General features: G+C 40.7%; 1 pseudogene; it reads left to right on the top strand.

Moving 5' to 3' along the window:
- Positions 1 to 13,142: 13,142 nt before the first annotated feature.
- On the top strand, positions 13,143 to 15,077 carry LOC118968572 (chromodomain Y-like protein pseudogene; annotated as a pseudogene).
- Positions 15,078 to 16,752: the final 1,675 nt, after the last annotated feature.

Genomic DNA, 16,752 nt, shown 5'->3' with positions numbered 1-16,752 from the left:
TCCAGCACGACTATCATTTAAATATGATGGTGGGATCAAACAATTCCCAGACAAGCAAAAGCTGAGGGAATTTGCTTCCCACAAACCACCTCTACAGGGCATCCTACAGGGACTGCTCTAGATGGGAGCACCCCTAAAAAGAGCACAGAACAAAACACACAACATATGAAGAATGGAGGAGGAGGAATAAGAAGGGAGAGAAGAAAAGACTCTCCAGACAGTGTATATAACAGCTCAATAAGCGAGCTAAGTTAGGCAGTAAGATACTAAAGAAGCTAACCTTGAACCTTTGGTAACCACGAATCTAAAGCCTGCAATGGCAATAAGTACATATCTTTCAATAGTCACCCTAAATGTAAATGGACTTAATGCACCAATCAAAAGACATAGAGTAATAGAATGGACAAAAAAGCAAGACCCATCTATATGCTGCTTACAAGAAACTCACCTTAAACCCAAAGATAAGCATAGACTAAAAGTCAAGGGATGGAAAAACATATTTCAGGCAAACAACAGTGAGAAGAAAGCAGGGGTTGCAGTACTAATATCAGACAAAATAGACTTCAAAACAAAGAAAGTAACAAGAGATAAAGAAGGCCACTACATAATGATAAAGGGCTTAGTCCAACAAGAGGATATAACCATTCTAAATATATATGCACCCAATACAGGAGCACCAGCATATGTGAAGCAAATACTAACAGAACTAAAGAGGGAAATAGACTGCAATGCATTCATTGTAGGAGACTTCAACACACCACTCACCCCAAAGGATAGATCCACCGGGCAGAAAATAAGTAAAGACACACAGGCACTGAACAACACACTAGAACAGATGGACCTAATAGACATCTATAGAACTTTACATCCAAAAGCAACAGGATATACATTCTTCTCAAGTGCACATGGAACATTCTCCAGAATAGACCACATACTAGCTCACAAAAAGAGCCTCAGTAAATTCCACAATATTGAAATTCTACCAACCAATTTTTCAGACCACAAAGGTATGAAAGTAGAAATAAATTCTACAAAGAAAACAAAAAGGCTCACAAACACATGGAGGCTTAACAACATGCTACTAAATAATCAATGGATCAATGAACAAATCAAAATAGAGATCAAGGAATATATAGAAACAAATGACAACAACAACACTAAGCCCCAACTTCTGTGGGATGCAGCGAAAGCAGTCTTAAGAGGAAAGTATATAGCAATCCAGGCACACTTGAAGAAGGAAGAACAATCCCAAATGAATAGTCTAACATCACAACTATTAAAACTGGAAAAAGAAGAACAAATGAGGCCTAAAGTCAGCAGAAGGAGGGACATAATAAAGATCAGAGAAGAAATAAACAAAATTGAGAAGAATAAAACAATAGGAAAAATCAACGAAACCAAGAGCTGGTTCTTTGAGAAAATAAACAAAATAGATAAGCCTCTAGCCCAACTTATTAAGAGAAAAAGAGAAAAAATGAGAAACGAAAATGGAAAAATGACGACAGACTCCACAGAAATACAAAGAATTATTAAAGACTACTATGAAAACCTATATGCCAACAAGCTGGAAAACCTAGAAGAAATGGACAACTTCCTAGAAAAATACAACCTCCCAAGACTGACCAAGGAAGAAACACAAAAGTTAAACAAACCAATTACAAGCAAAGAAATTGAAACAGTAATCAAAAAACTACCCAAGAACAAAACCCCGGGGCCGGACAGATTTACCTCGGAATTTTATCAGACACACAGAGAAGACATAATACCCATTCTCCTTAAAGTGTTCCACAAAATAGTAGAAGAGGGAATACTCCCAAACTCATTCTATGAAGCCAACATCACCCTAATACCAAAACCAGGAAAAGACCCCACCAAAAAAGAAAATTACAGACCAATATCCCTGATGAATGTAGATGCAAAAATACTCAATAAAATATTAGCAAACAGAATTCAACAGTATATCAAAAGGATCATACACCATGACCAAGTGGGGTTCATCCCAGGGATGCAAGGATGGTACAACATTCGAAAATCCATCAACATCATCCACCACATCAACAAAAAGAAAGACAAAAACCACATGATCATCTCCATAGATGCTGAAAAAGCATTTGACAAAATTCAACATCCATTCATGATAAAAACTCTCAGCAAAATGGGAATAGAGGGCAAGTACCTCAACATAATAAAGGCCATATATGATAAACCCACAGCCAGCATTATACTGAACAGCGAGAAGCTGAAAGCATTTCCACTGAGATCGGGAACCAGACAGGGATGCCCACTCTCCCCACTGTTATTTAACATAGTACTGGAGGTCCTAGCCACGGCAATCAGACAAAACAAAGAAATACAAGGAATCCAGATTGGTAAAGAAGAAGTTAAACTGTCACTATTTGCAGATGATATGATACTGTACATAAAAAACCCTAAAGACTCCACTCCAAAACTACTAGAACTGATATCGGATTACAGCAAAGTTGCAGGATACAAAATCAACACACAGAAATCTGTAGCTTTCCTATACACTAACAACGAATCAATAGAAAGAGAAATCAGGAAAACAATTCCATTCACCATTGCATCAAAAAGAATAAAATACCTAGGAATAAACCTAACCAAGGAAGTGAAAGACTTATACTCTGAAAACTACAAGTCACTCTTAAGAGAAATTAAAGGGGACACTAATAAATGGAAACTCATCCCATGCTCATGGCTAGGAAGAATTAATATCGTCAAAATGGCCATCCTGCCGAAAGCAATATACAAATTTGATGCAATCCCTCTCAAATTACCAGCAACATTCTTCAATGAATTGGAACAAATAATTCAAAAATTCATATGGAAACACCAAAGACCCCGAATAGCCAAAGCAATCCTGAAAAAGAAGAATAAAGTAGGGGGGATCTCACTCCCCAACTTCAAGCTCTACTACAAAGCCATAGTAATCAAGACAATTTGGTACTGGCACAAGAACAGAGCCACAGACCAGTGGAACAGATTAGAGACCCCAGAAATTAACCCAAACATATATGGTCAATTAATATTTGATAAAGGAGCCATGGACATACAATGGCAAAATGACAGTCTCTTCAACAGATGGTGCTGGCAAAACTGGACAGCTACATGTAGGAGAATGAAACTGGAGAATCTCATCAGGGAGAATGAAACTAACCCCATATACAAAGGTAAACTCAAAATGGATCAAAGACCTGAATGTAAGTCACGAAACCATTAAACTCTTGGAAAAAAACATAGGCAAAAACCTCTTAGACATAAACATGAGTGATCTCTTCTTGAACATATCTCCCCGGGCAAGGAAAACAACAGCAAAAATGAGCAAGTGGGACTACATTAAGCTGAAAAGCTTCTGTACAGCGAAAGACACCATCAATAGAACAAAAAGGAACCCTACAGTATGGGAGAATATATTTGAAAATGACAGATCTGATAAAGGCTTGACGTCCAGAATATATAAAGAGCTCACACGCCTCAACAAACAAAAAACAAATAACCCAATTAAAAAATGGGCAGAGGAACTGAACAGACAGTTCTCCAAAAAAGAAATACAGATGGCCAAGAGACACATGAAAAGATGCTCCACATCGCTAATTATCAGAGAAATGCAAATTAAAACTACAATGAGGTATCACCTCACACCAGTAAGGATAGCTGCCATCCAAAAGACAAACAACAACAAATGTTGGCGAGGCTGTGGAGAAAGGGGAACCCTCCTACACTGCTGGTGGGAATGTAAATTAGTTCAACCATTGTGGAAAGCAGTATGGAGGTTCATCAAAATGCTCAAAACAGACCTACCATTTGACCCAGGAATTCCACTCCTAGGAATTTACCCTAAGAACGCAGCAATCAAGTTTGAGAAAGACAGATGCACTCCTATGTTTATCGCAGCACTATTTACAATAGCCAAGAATTGGAAGCAACCTAAATGTCCATCTGTAGATGAATGGATAAAGAAGATGTGGTACATATACACAATGGAATACTACTCAGCCATAAGAAGTGGAAAAATCCAACCATTTGCAGCAACATGGATGGAGCTGGAGAGTATTATGCTCAGTGAAATAAGCCAAGCAGAGAAAGAGAAATACCAAATGATTTCACTCATCTGAGGAGTATAGGAACAAAGGAAAAACTGAAGGAACAAAACAGCAGCAGAATTACAGAACCCAAAAATGGACTAACAGGTACCAAAGGGAAAGGAACTGGGGAGGATGGGTGGGCAGGGAGGGATAAGGGGGGGGAAGAAGAAGGGGGGTATTAAGATTAGCATGCATGGGGGGGAGGGAGAAAGGGGAGGGTGGGCTGCACAACACAGAGAGGACAAGTAGTGACTCTACCACATTTTGCTAAGCTGATGGACAGTAACCGTAATGTGGTTGTTAGGGGGGACCTGATATAGGGGAGAGCATAGTAAACATAGTATTCTTCAGGTAAGTGTAGATTAAAAATTTTAAAAAAAAAAGAAAGAAAGAAAGAAAAGGGGGATTACTCCTTAACAGGATAAAACTATTGGTAAATCAAAGATCAACGCATGCTTTAAATATCCTTAATGCTGATCACTTAAAGGGTGTCAGATGATCAGCTATGGAGGTACTCTTTTCTGATAATATTCCTTTCTCTTAATTAAAAAAAAAAAAAAAAAGCAGTTACTGTGTGCTGACCTCCAATGAGTTCTGCACAGTGGTATAGAGGGCATGTCAAAGTGTGGGCAAAGGGTCTGTTTGTTTCTACGCAGAAGATCAAGGCCTAGCTTGGATACCCAGAAAATGAACTAAGATACGATATGAGGAGGAGCTTCCGGCATCAGCACTCTCTGGAGGACTCGTGCCGGGGGATGATCATCAAAAAGCCTCCACAGGGATCCGGACGATGCTGCGGTTGTGGCTGCATCCAGCCCACCGTCTCCTGGACTTGCCATAAGAAGGAGGAGGGAGATGTCTAGGCTGGCATGTGCATACAGTGAGACAACGAATTTGACTGGATCTGTACTGTTGGAACTCAACCAGGAGTTGGGAGGGGTGCAAGTTGTAGCACCCCAAAATCTCATGACTATAGACTATCTATGGTTAAAAGAACATATGGGATGTGAACAGATCCCAGAAATGGGCTGCTTTAATTTGTCTGATGGTTCAAGTACAGTTGGACAATATCCATCATATCATAGATAAATTTTCACAAATGCCTAGGGTGCCTAAATGGTTTTCTTGGTTTCACTGGAGATGGCTGGTAATTATCGATTTCCTTTGTTTATGTCACCGTATTCCTATTATGTTAATATATGTGTGCAAATTAGTTAGTAGTTTAAAACCTATACATACTTAAGGTACTATACAAGAAGATATGTCAAAGAAATAATCAATCCTCCCAAGTTTCCTTCGTATGCTACATCTATAGCTTTTCTTCTTCCTTCCTAATTACAACCCTTAAATAGAATTCGTGCCTCATATCGAATTTACCGAGTATCATAATTCCTCCAGGTGGTAAAGATACCTCGAGACAAGTGCTGGGCATAGAAGCCACAGGGCATAAATCTGCAAAGAAGTAAAAAGCTAACCTTTGCAAACAATATGGCTTCTCTCTCACTTACCAACTTTACATTTCCCTGTATGGCCCCGGAAGATGACTGGTTAGCCAGAGACGGGTAAGATTCCTCAAGGGAGGAACAACCTAAGACAGGCACAGTCGCAGGGGGGCCATCAGGTGAGAATTTGGGGATCACCAGAGGTGAGGCTCAGAACCTCACCCCCCCTGCTTTGAGAGAAATCTTCTGCATCCGTGGATGTCTTGCTGCCCTTGTCTAGCCTGGATTAATACTTAGTCCATAGGCACACACCTGATCATCTGATCATCTATATTTGCCTTCTTACAGTACTAAACTATGTTTTCTACCTTTATCTTGCATCTACCTACCACTTCAGCATTTTATTAAAAATAAAAATAATAATAATAATAGGAGAAATGTGGGATCAACATATAAATCAAGTACAAAAATCAAATGAATATTCATATTTGACCTGATGGTTTATAGGTCATATTGCATGATCAAAACCGAAAGTTTCTGTGATGAATGCCCTTGTACTGTTCACCATGTAAGAATTTATTCACTCTGTAAGAATTCGTTCACCATGTAAGAACTTGTTCGTTATGCTTCAGAAGATTGGAGACTGACGAGAATTAGGCTTGAGATGGATTAATGATTGTACATTGAGCGTTGACCCCCCTATACTGAATTTTATTGTTGTTAACAACCATTTGATCAATAAATATGAGAGATGCCCTCTCAAAAAAAAAAAAAAAAAAAATTAAAAACATAAAATAAAATACACTTACCAATAAAGATTTTCCTTGCATACTATTCAGTGATGAAATAGTCACAAAACTTTATGCAGTTTGTAACAATATCAAGGAATTTGCACATAAAGTTAACTGAGAGGAGAGTCTTCTTTTGGATTGTATTTCTTTGAATTTTTGCCCCTTTTAATATTTGTGAAGTATTCCCAAGCTAACTTATTTTGCAACCCAGAAAAAACCGTGATGACCTTGGATATGACACTTTCTAATTGTTGGTATCTGTTTTCAGCTTTACTTCAGTGTTTATCTGTGTTCATAAATGAAACTGATACATTTGTGATATACATATGTTTATGATAGTTTTATGTCAGTGTTGACACATTCTGTGATTAAAGCTCACTTCCAAACCATGTTCTTAGGGATTGAAAAAATAAAACACCTGCAGGAAGAAGAGATTGTTTGGGGGTAGCACTGAAGACGGAGCCACAGAGGCTAATAGGCACTGAATACATACATGTGATGAATGGGGCCTCTGGGACACTGGGAAGGTAAGGTGCAGCCCTTTGCATATGTGCACTTCCATCTTCTTACCAGCCTCTTGAGGGCACTGATGCCTGAGGCTCTAGCCTTTATTGCTTGGAGAGACCTGGTTCTGCACAGAGCACTTGGAGGTTTGTATATTTTTGAGTTCTGTAGAATTTGGCAGGTAGAGAGTAAAGGAGCTGAAATTGGCTTAGAGTGGATAGAATCCAAAATTTCTCTAAATGCCTTTCAATTGGTCCCTTAATGTGTGTATTTTCAAGCTTGCCCTGGACTTATGTTCAGATAAAGGCCTTTTGAGGCTAGTCAGTGCCCAGGGTCTACTGTTTCAGCGTGGAGAGGAGCATACAGGAGAGATGGAAAGAAGGACTAGGAATGATCAGGTGGTCTGCATTTGCAACCAGAGCTGTGGGTTGCATTTATTACTTTCTTTGAGGAAAGCTTTCCTTGTGTAAATGGCCAGATACATGCACTAACACATGCAGGCCTTGATTGCAAAAGTTCTGTTCTGCAGTTTAATATGCCAGGAGTGAAATCTCTAAATGTGTCTGAGGAGGAATGTTGAAGGCTCTCTGGTCAGATCTGGTACTCTGGGGTATTAGTGGTCTGTAGGAAAGTACACTCTTCCACAGCATGGACACTCCTGGATTCTACCAGTCACACATTTCAGCGGCTAAGTTAACTACGGTAGCTTAGCCACTGAAAGCCTTAGTTTTTCCTTCTCTCAAATGTCAGTGACAGCAGTTACCTATTTTATGGGGTTGTTGTAAAACTTAATACAAGTAAGTAAATTACAACTGTATTACAATCAACAGAGATGAGTGGAAAGGTGTATAATTGATTAGGAGTTATTTGAAAATGAAACAGGTGAAACTGTGGAGAGTGATGTCAAAGTAGGAAACCCTAACCTCCCCCAGTGAAGATTAACAATTAGCTATCTATGAACAAAGTTCTGAAAGCACTCAGAAGTCCATTTAAGAACTTAAAAGTAATACCGTGGAACAAAAAACCCGAGAATAACTGCTCAAAAAGGGAAGTCAAAACAGCTTAATTTTGCCTGCATCATCCCACTGGCTGGTACTGGTCAGTGCCAAGAGGGAATACCTCAGCTAGAAAGAGTTCTCACTGGGAAAGGAAGCAACCAGCTTCCCCAGCCTTTCATGGCACCACATGAAGGACCCACTTTGGTTTCACTCCACCCAGAGACCAGTGAAGCTAAGACATACACAGATGACTAGGAACAAGGAAGAAGAGCAGGGGTACAGCAGGTGTGACCACATTTTCCAGTGTCCTTCTCTGCAGAAGACCCAAGCAGCTTTCATTGCCAAAGAAGCCAATGCCAGGCCAGCTACCATGGACCCCTTAAAACCCAGAATCTGCACCAGCAGCTAGCCCAGCCCTCCATGGTTACAAGACTGCATGACACCAGCCTCAACGGCCACAGATAACCCCTGCTGTCCTCCACACCCTTGGGGTTAGCCCTTCCAGCTACACACTTGCACACTGCCAGCCTGACTTGTCACCAGCTTCTGATGCCATGTGCATGCCTATGGCACTGTCTTACAACCATGGTCCCCAGAGTTGTTTGTGGGCCTGGATTCAGCCATGTATTAAGTCACTGGCCTCTGCCACTGGTTAACCTGCAGCTAGCTCCCTCAGCTGTACACCTGTCTGCCCCCAGCCTGACCCATCACTGTCATCCACTGCTGTGTGCCTGTGGTGGAACCCTACATGACAACAGGACCTTATCAGCTGCTTGTAGGCCCAGACTTAGCCTCATCTCATGACACTGGCCTGTAACACTGCTCTCACCTGCAGCTGCTCCAACTACTATGACACTCCTGGCCTGACTCCCATCCCAGCCTCCACTGCCATGCATGTGTCCATGGGAAGACCCTGCAGCCACAGGAGTGCATCAACAGCCAGGGACCCCACAGCTGCCAGTGGGCTCAAAGTTCACCTAGGCCCTTGCTGTTGGCTCTTACTTTCACCATTGTATATGTATTAGCAGCCAGCTCTTGCCCCTTCACAGGCACCTGTAGCTGGCCCCCAAAACTGAGTGTATGCATGCCATTGGCCTGGCCACTACTACTGCCTGCCCTGGTCCCTAGCTGCTGATCCTGGAGGCACTTCTAAGGACCATATCAGTCCTTGAAGCCTCTGGAGAACCCCACAGTACTCTCCAACAACCACACACTTGGTGCTCTGGACCCCAGTGGCCCGAGACAACAAGACACAATCCCCCAGAACCAAAGTGTCATATGTCTGTCCCTGCATTTGGCCCTGCACCACCAGACCTGGGTCACAGCCCACTCTAGCTGCCCCCACTAACAGGTCAAGGTCTTTCCTTACTGAAGTCAATCCATAAAGTCTGGAAGATGTGCCTGTTATTCAAATGTGCAGACACCTATGCAAGGATATAAGGATCACAAAGAATTGGAAACATGACACCACCAAAGAAACATAGTAAGCATAGTGATTGATCCAAAAGAAATGGAGATATGTGAATTACATGACAAAGAATTCAAAATTATTGCTTTAAATATGCTCAGCTACAAAAGAACACCGATATATACTTTAGTGAAATCAGGAAAACAATATAAGAACAACAAAAGAAGTTCAACAAAAAGAACAACAACAACAAAAAACAAATTTTGGAGCTGAGCAGCAATACAGTGACTGAACTATAGAATCCAATAGCTTCAAGAGCAGACTATAAAGAAGGAAGAATGAGTGAGCTTGCAAAAAAGTAATTTGAAATTATGCAGTCTGAGGAGCAAAAAGAAAAAAAGAATGAAGAAAGGCTACAAAATTGATGGGTCACCATTAAGAGATACAATCTACGTATCACCGGAGTCCCAGAAGGAGAAGAAAGGGAGAAGGGAACAGAAAGGTTACTTAAATAATGACTGAGAAGTTCCCAAACATGGGGAGAGATTTGGACATCCAAGTACATGAGACTACAGTTTCAATCCAAAACAATCATTTCCAACATATATTAAAATAAAACTGTCAAAGCAGCAAGAAAAATTTCCCTCATATAAGGAAACACCTATAAGCTATCATACTTTTTAGCAGAAACCTTCCAGGCCAGGAGAGAGTAGGATGATATATCAAAATGCTGAAAGAAAAAAAATTGCCAACCAGGAATACTTGACCCAGCAAAGCTGTCCTTCAGAAGTGAAGTCAGGATAAATACATTTCCAAACAAAAGCTGAGGGAGTTCATAACCACTAGACATGCCTTACAAGAAATTCTGAAGTTATTTAAGTTAAAATGAAAGGCTGCAAATTGCTAATATGAAAATAGACAACACACTGGTAAAGGTAAGTATATCAGATTTATAATACTCTAACATTGTAGTGTGGTCTGTTAACCCCTTAACTGTAGTGTAAAGTTCAAAGGACAAAAGTATTAAAAATAGCTATAGGTACAATAATTTAACAGCTAAACAATATAAAAAGATGTAAATGTGACTTTGATAACATAATATGTGGGGGATAGATAAAATTTGTATTTGATTGAATTTTTTCAGTTTAAAATAGACTGTTATATCAATAAGATATTTCAAGTACCTTAAAGTGCCAGGGTAACCACAAAACAAAAACCTACAGTAAATATACACAAAGTAAGGAGAAGAAAATTAAAGTATACCACTAAGAATTGTATATCCACATGTAAAAGAATGAAATTGGATCCTTACCTTAGACCATTCACAAAAATAAAATGGATTAAGGTTTTGAATTTATGGCCTGAAACTGTAAAATTCCTAGAAAAACAATAGAGAAAAAGCTTCTTGACATTAGTCTTACCAACAATATTTTCGATATGACAACAAAACCACAAGTAACAAAAGTAAAAATCAACAAGTTGGACCACATCAAATTAAAAAGTGTCTGTAAAGCAAAAGAAAGAAATTGAAAGGGCATGGAAGAAAATATTTGCTAATCATATCTGATGAGTTCAATAGCCAAAATACATCAGGAACATGTACAACTCAGTAACAAAAACACAAACAATCTCATTAAAAATGGGCAGAGGAATTAAATAGACATTTCTCCAAAGAAAACATACAAATGGCCAAAAAATACACAAAAAGGTGTTCAACATTACTAATCATCAGGGAAATGCAAATCAAAACCACTATGAGATAGATATATCACCACATTCTGACACACTGGTCAGAATGGCTATTATCAAAAAGAGATAACAAAAGTTGATGAGGATATAAAGAACACTTGTGCACTGTTGGTGGAAATGTAAATTGGTACAGCCACTATGGAAAGCAATGTGAAGGTTCTTCAAAAAATTAAACATGTATCTACCATATGATCCAGCAATCCCACTCTTGGGTATTTAACCAAAGGAAATGAAATCGCCCTCTCAAATAGGTATCGGCATCCTTATGTTCATTGCAGAATTATTCACAATAGCCACGATATAAAACAACCTAGATATCCATCAGTGGATGAATAAAGAAAATGTGTTACATGTGTAAAATGGAGTACTATTAAGTCATTAAAAAGAAGGAAACTTTGCCCTTTACTACAACATGGATAGGCCTTGAGGACATTATGCTAAGTGAAATGTCAGTGAAGTAAAAATACCATGTGTTCTCACTTCTGTGTATAATCTAAAAATATCAAACTTACAGAAATGGAGTGTTAGAATAGTGGTTGTCAGGGGCAGAGGAGTGGGGGAAATGAGATGTTGGCCAAAGGGTACAAACTTTCATTTATAAGATGAGTAAGTTCTGTGGATCTAATGTAGAGCATGATGACTATAGTTAGCCATATTGTATACTTGAAAGTTGGTATGAGAGTAGAGCTTTATTGTTCTTACCATAACAACAGCAAAATAGTAATTATGGGAGGTGAAGGATGTGTTAACCAGCCTTGTTGTGGTAAAAATTTTGCCATATACAAGTGTATTAAATCATCACATTGTACACCTTTACTTAAACAGTTTTATATGTCAATTACCTCAATAAAGCTGGAAAAAAACCCTCTGCCCTTATAGACCTTATTTTCTAGGGGGATGGCTGCAAAAGGAGCACTGCAGACCCACTCCCATGTGATGTAAGAGTTACTCATGAAAATTACTTTAAAAAGTTAGTCTCTGGAAATGGTCCCAAGGTCATATAGCAAAAGAGAAACATTTATTCAAGAAAATCTGCTAAAACTCAATAAGAACAGTGAGAGCTTATGGTATTTGAACTTCAACTAGCTCCCTCCCAGCTCAGTGTGCCACAACTGCAGGCACATGCAGCCAAAAACATGGCTTCCTCACCCCCAGCTCACAGGGTACAGCACAGAGCTGTGGTTGCTTTTGAACATCCTAGTGTTTGAATGTCTGGGAGAAAGAAAAAAATGACAGTTGAAGGGTAAGCACCAGTCTTGGGGGAAGTCACTTCATCCAGAGAGGAAGGGGGTTGCAGCAATGTCTGCCTGCCTGTCTTCATCTCCACAATCACAAGCATCAATGACTGGTTTAGACAGCAACGTCCTTATTGATCACCCTGGCTCCTGCAAGCTTCTTGCAAGCTGCTCCAGGAAAGTGTGCATGGCTGACTGTCAAAAGGCTAGAAGGTGTAGGATGAGTAGCCACTACCATGCCAATAGTTGAAATTGACTTAAATGAACTGCAATTTACTACTCAAGCCTTCCTGTGAAGATAAGTTTTGAGGTTCAGTATGTAAGGCTTGTTCTGTCTTCAGGTGGGCTCTTAATAGCTCTTTCCTTGCTTCTGTCGAGTAAACAATCTGGCCTATGATTTAGGCCTGGATCTCTCATGAAGGTACCAGCCTCCTCTAATTTGCTTTCTAACAAATCTTCAGTGTTAGGGTGCCACTAGGCTTACACTCTTCAAATACACTCTTCCCATATACTTATTCAAATAAAGTCATTTCCTTTGGGAAGAATTTTGAAGTCTTGATTTTATAGCCTATCTTTCTCCCATGGCAAAAAATTTCTAAGCCACACCCCAGAGGTAGGACTGGAAACAGTGACATTCTTCTCTTTGAGTGACATCCACATTTTAGAAGCAGGGTGCTGGATAGGGGGAGTAATCTCTGGCCTTATCAGTTTCCCTTCTGGCTTGGAACCCTCTCCTACCCTACTGAGTTAAAACAAGGGTGATTGAGTCCTCAGTATTCTCAGCATGCCATGCCTGACGCAGGCCGTCTGTCATGTGAGTGGGGGGTCTGGGTGAATGGGAGCCCTTGATTTCTCTTCAGCTGTACTTGCCTGCAATGCAGTCTCTGAAAGTTTGCTGAAGAGATACAAGAAATGCTGACAGACACTGGAGAGGGGGAGCCAAGGGGCCAGCCGCGCCGCCATGCACCGCCGCCGCGCCCGCCTCAGCACGGCCCCGCGGCAGGCGCGATGAGCTGTTCCTGGGAACATCCCTGCCGCCGTCGCAGCCTCCGGCCCGCACTGGCAGAGTGAGTGGCGCGCCCGCGCAAAGCTCCCTGCGCCGGGAGCGGGAGCAAGAAGCGCAGGCCACGCAGAGACGCGTCTGAAACAGAGTGTCGGCCACCATCTCCCGCCGATCCTGCCCCTCCCGCCCGCCAGCAACTCCGCTCCCCACCATGGCTTCCTGAGGAGCTGTACGAGTGTACAAGGTTGAACGGATTGTTGACAAAAGGAAAAACAAAAAAGGGAAGACAGAATATTTTGTCCGGTGGAAAAGCTGTGAGAGTGAGGGCGACACCTGGGAGCCAGAGCAGCACCTGGTGACATTCACGACTTCAACAGGTGCCGCACCTAGCAGCAGAAAGCACATTAGCCAGAACAAAGAGGACCTCTCCAAACAATGGTAGGAAACAAATTTCCAGATCCACCTAACATCAACTCTTCTAAGATCTCTCCTAAATCACTAGACTGGCCTAAAAACAGTTATTTGCTGCCAGCCAGAAGTTCAGGAAAAGCACAGCTCCATCTCTCTCGAACTGGAAAAATATGGACCCAGCAAAATCTGGTAAAAGGATATTTGTGCCTAAAAGCCCCATTAAGAGCGGACGGCAGTGGACGGCTTTCAGAATGAGAGCCCTGAGAAACTGGACCCCGTCGAGCAGGGTCAAGAGGACACGGTGGCGCCAGAAGTGGCCGCTGAAAAGCCGGTTGGAGCTCTGTTGGGCCGGCCCTAGGGCAGAGTGAGCTAGAATGGGAGCAGGCCCCGAATACACCCACTAGTGCCTCAGGTGTCTGACCCCGTGACTGCGGCCATGGCCACGGGATTTGCTGTTAACGGAAAAGGTACAACTCCGTTTATGGATGCATTAGCAGCCAATGGGACAACCAACAAACAGACGTCTGTTGCAGAAGTAACAGCTGGGAAAAGGAAATTTATTGACAGAGGAGCCAGCCTTTTGACAAGCGGTTGCGTTTCAATGTGAGGCAAAAAGAAAGTGCCTACAGATGTGGAGATACTGTTGTCAGGAAGCAGGATGGCTTCACCCACATCTTGTCAACAAAAATCATCAGAGAATAACTCACTCAATCCAGAGGTAATGAAGGAGGTGCAGAGTGTGCACAGCACGGCCGCCACTGGCGACAGCAAGCTCGTGCTGCTCAGTGCCGTGGACAGCATCTTCTGCTGCAGACTCGACTCTATTTCCTACGGCGTTTAACAGATGACAGAAAAAAAGAAAGCACTAAAATGCAGAAGCTATCAGAAACTTCATGAATACTTTCATTCAGTTTAAGAAGCCTATTATTGTAGCAGTAAATGGCCCAGCCATTGCACTAGGAGTGTCCATACTGCCTCTCTGTGATGCTGTTTGGGCCAATGAAAAGGCTTGGTTCCAAACACCCTATACTACTTTCCGACAGAGTCCAGATGGCCGTTCCACTGTTATGTTTCCCAAGATTATGGGAGGAGCATCTCTGAGTACCTGTTCTTAAAAAATCATTCTAGAAAACTTCCTGAAGAAATCTACTTGGGTTATTATTTTCTAACTACACACAGGGTATTCTGTGGGGACTTACCATCAAATGTACTTATAATTCAGTTCCTGTTCATAGCTCATATTCTTCAAAAAAAAAGAGAAAGAAATGCTGGCAGCCTGTATGTAAAGTAACAATTTTAATAGATCTATCTATCTATCTATATGTAATATACAATAGCATAAAAAGGGAAAGAGAATAAAAATATATATAATCTTTCTATATCACTAGTATTAAGTTATAAATTAGATTCAGATAAATTCAGATGTATGTGGTAATAGGATAATAGTTGTTTTAGGGCAAGCAACTATTAAGAAAATAACTCAAAAACTGAAAAAAATCATTAAAGAACAATCTGTGGTTATTCCACAAAATAGAAAATTATTCATCAAAAGAAAGAAATGAGCTATAAAGCCATGAAAAGATACGGAGGAATTTTAATTACATATTGCCAAGTGAAAGAAGACAGTATCTGCAATAAGTTCACTGATGCCAGGGTTCTCATTCGCCGAGTCAAAGATGAACTTCGCAAACACTCAAGGTAGGAGAGCAAGGCAGAGGCTTTTATTTAGAGAGAAAGCAAGAGGACAGAGCTGCTAGGTCACGGCAGGTGGGGACAAAAGAACCCCAGGGTGGTGCATTGTGTAGGGGTTTTATAGGCGGTTGAGTGACAAAGGGCTAGGGATGCAGACCTGCTAAGTGGTCCCAAAATGTTTATCTTTCAAGAGACATTCAGTTTCTTATCACTCCTTGTTATTTACAAGAAATTTATTGCTCTGATTGCCTCCCAGGACAGCAGCTTCCTGGTCTGGGAGCATATCAATCAAGACTGCCTACTTGGCTCCCCAGGTTGAATGAGTTACTGTTTGTATGTTAAGAAACTTACTTTTTAACTAATTGGGTTTTAAAACGCTATCTTATCTTTAAAATGGAATCCTTCCTGTTCTTACTGAGTTGTTTATAACTGGGCTTACTTTCTAACTCAATTGCCCAAGTTGCAAATCACTGGATAAGGGCTGGAGGATGAGAAGCAGCCCCTGGTTAAAGTAAAAAAATAAGCTGGGCCCCCAGGAGGCCAAAGCAAATGCCACAATGGCATGATTGAATTGATACAATGGAGACAAGGGCTATGCTGAGGTATTTTATTATCTGGGGGATACTCAAATATTCCAGGTCAAGTTACACCTGGCTTTTTAGTTTTAACTAATTTCGCTGAAGAATGCCTATATTCCTAGTTTGATATTTTTACCCTAGAGAATTAATGTGACTCTGACTTTGCTTAATGTTTAACATTTAACACTTTGGTAGGGAGTTTCTTTGCACATTGTCACATTGTTCTGACTGTGATTAACCTGCTTTGTTTTTTTTCTGGAGGCCTTCACCCTACTCTGTATAAGCCCTTGCAAGGTGCCTCAACTAGATGGGCTCAATAGCAGAATTGAGAAAGTATAGAGGAGAGTCAGATAACTTGAAGAAGATCAATGGAAGCTATCAGTATGAGGAATAGAGTGAAATGAATGACCAAAAAAAGAAAAACCAACTGAACAGAGTCCCAGAGGCCTGTAGGAAAATAAAAAAAATATGTAACATCTGTTTAAAGGAGTCCTAAAAGGAGAGGAGAACAAGTTGGGTGTTAAAAAATACTGGCATAAGATATAAACCTACAGTCTCAAGGAGGTTAGTGAATCCCAAATAGGATAAAGCTGAATAAATCCATATCCATATGCAGCACAGTCAAATTGCTGAAATCTACAAAAAAATCTAATAAAATATTACCCATAAGGTAACAATGATTTGTATGTCTTCAAATTTCCCATAAGAAACACACAGAGTCTAGAAAGAAGTGGCACATTTTTAAAGTGCTGAAGAACTGTCAACCTGGAATTCCACAGGCAGCAAAAATTTCCTCCAGAAATAAAAGTGAAATAGAGACATTCTGAGTTGAAGCAAA

This window comes from Manis javanica, chromosome 7 (assembly GCF_040802235.1).
Source record: "Manis javanica isolate MJ-LG chromosome 7, MJ_LKY, whole genome shotgun sequence".
Taxonomy (NCBI): Eukaryota; Metazoa; Chordata; class Mammalia; order Pholidota; family Manidae; genus Manis; species Manis javanica.
The sequence above is the reverse complement of the archived record's forward strand: the minus strand, read 5'-3'. Positions and strand labels throughout refer to the sequence as shown.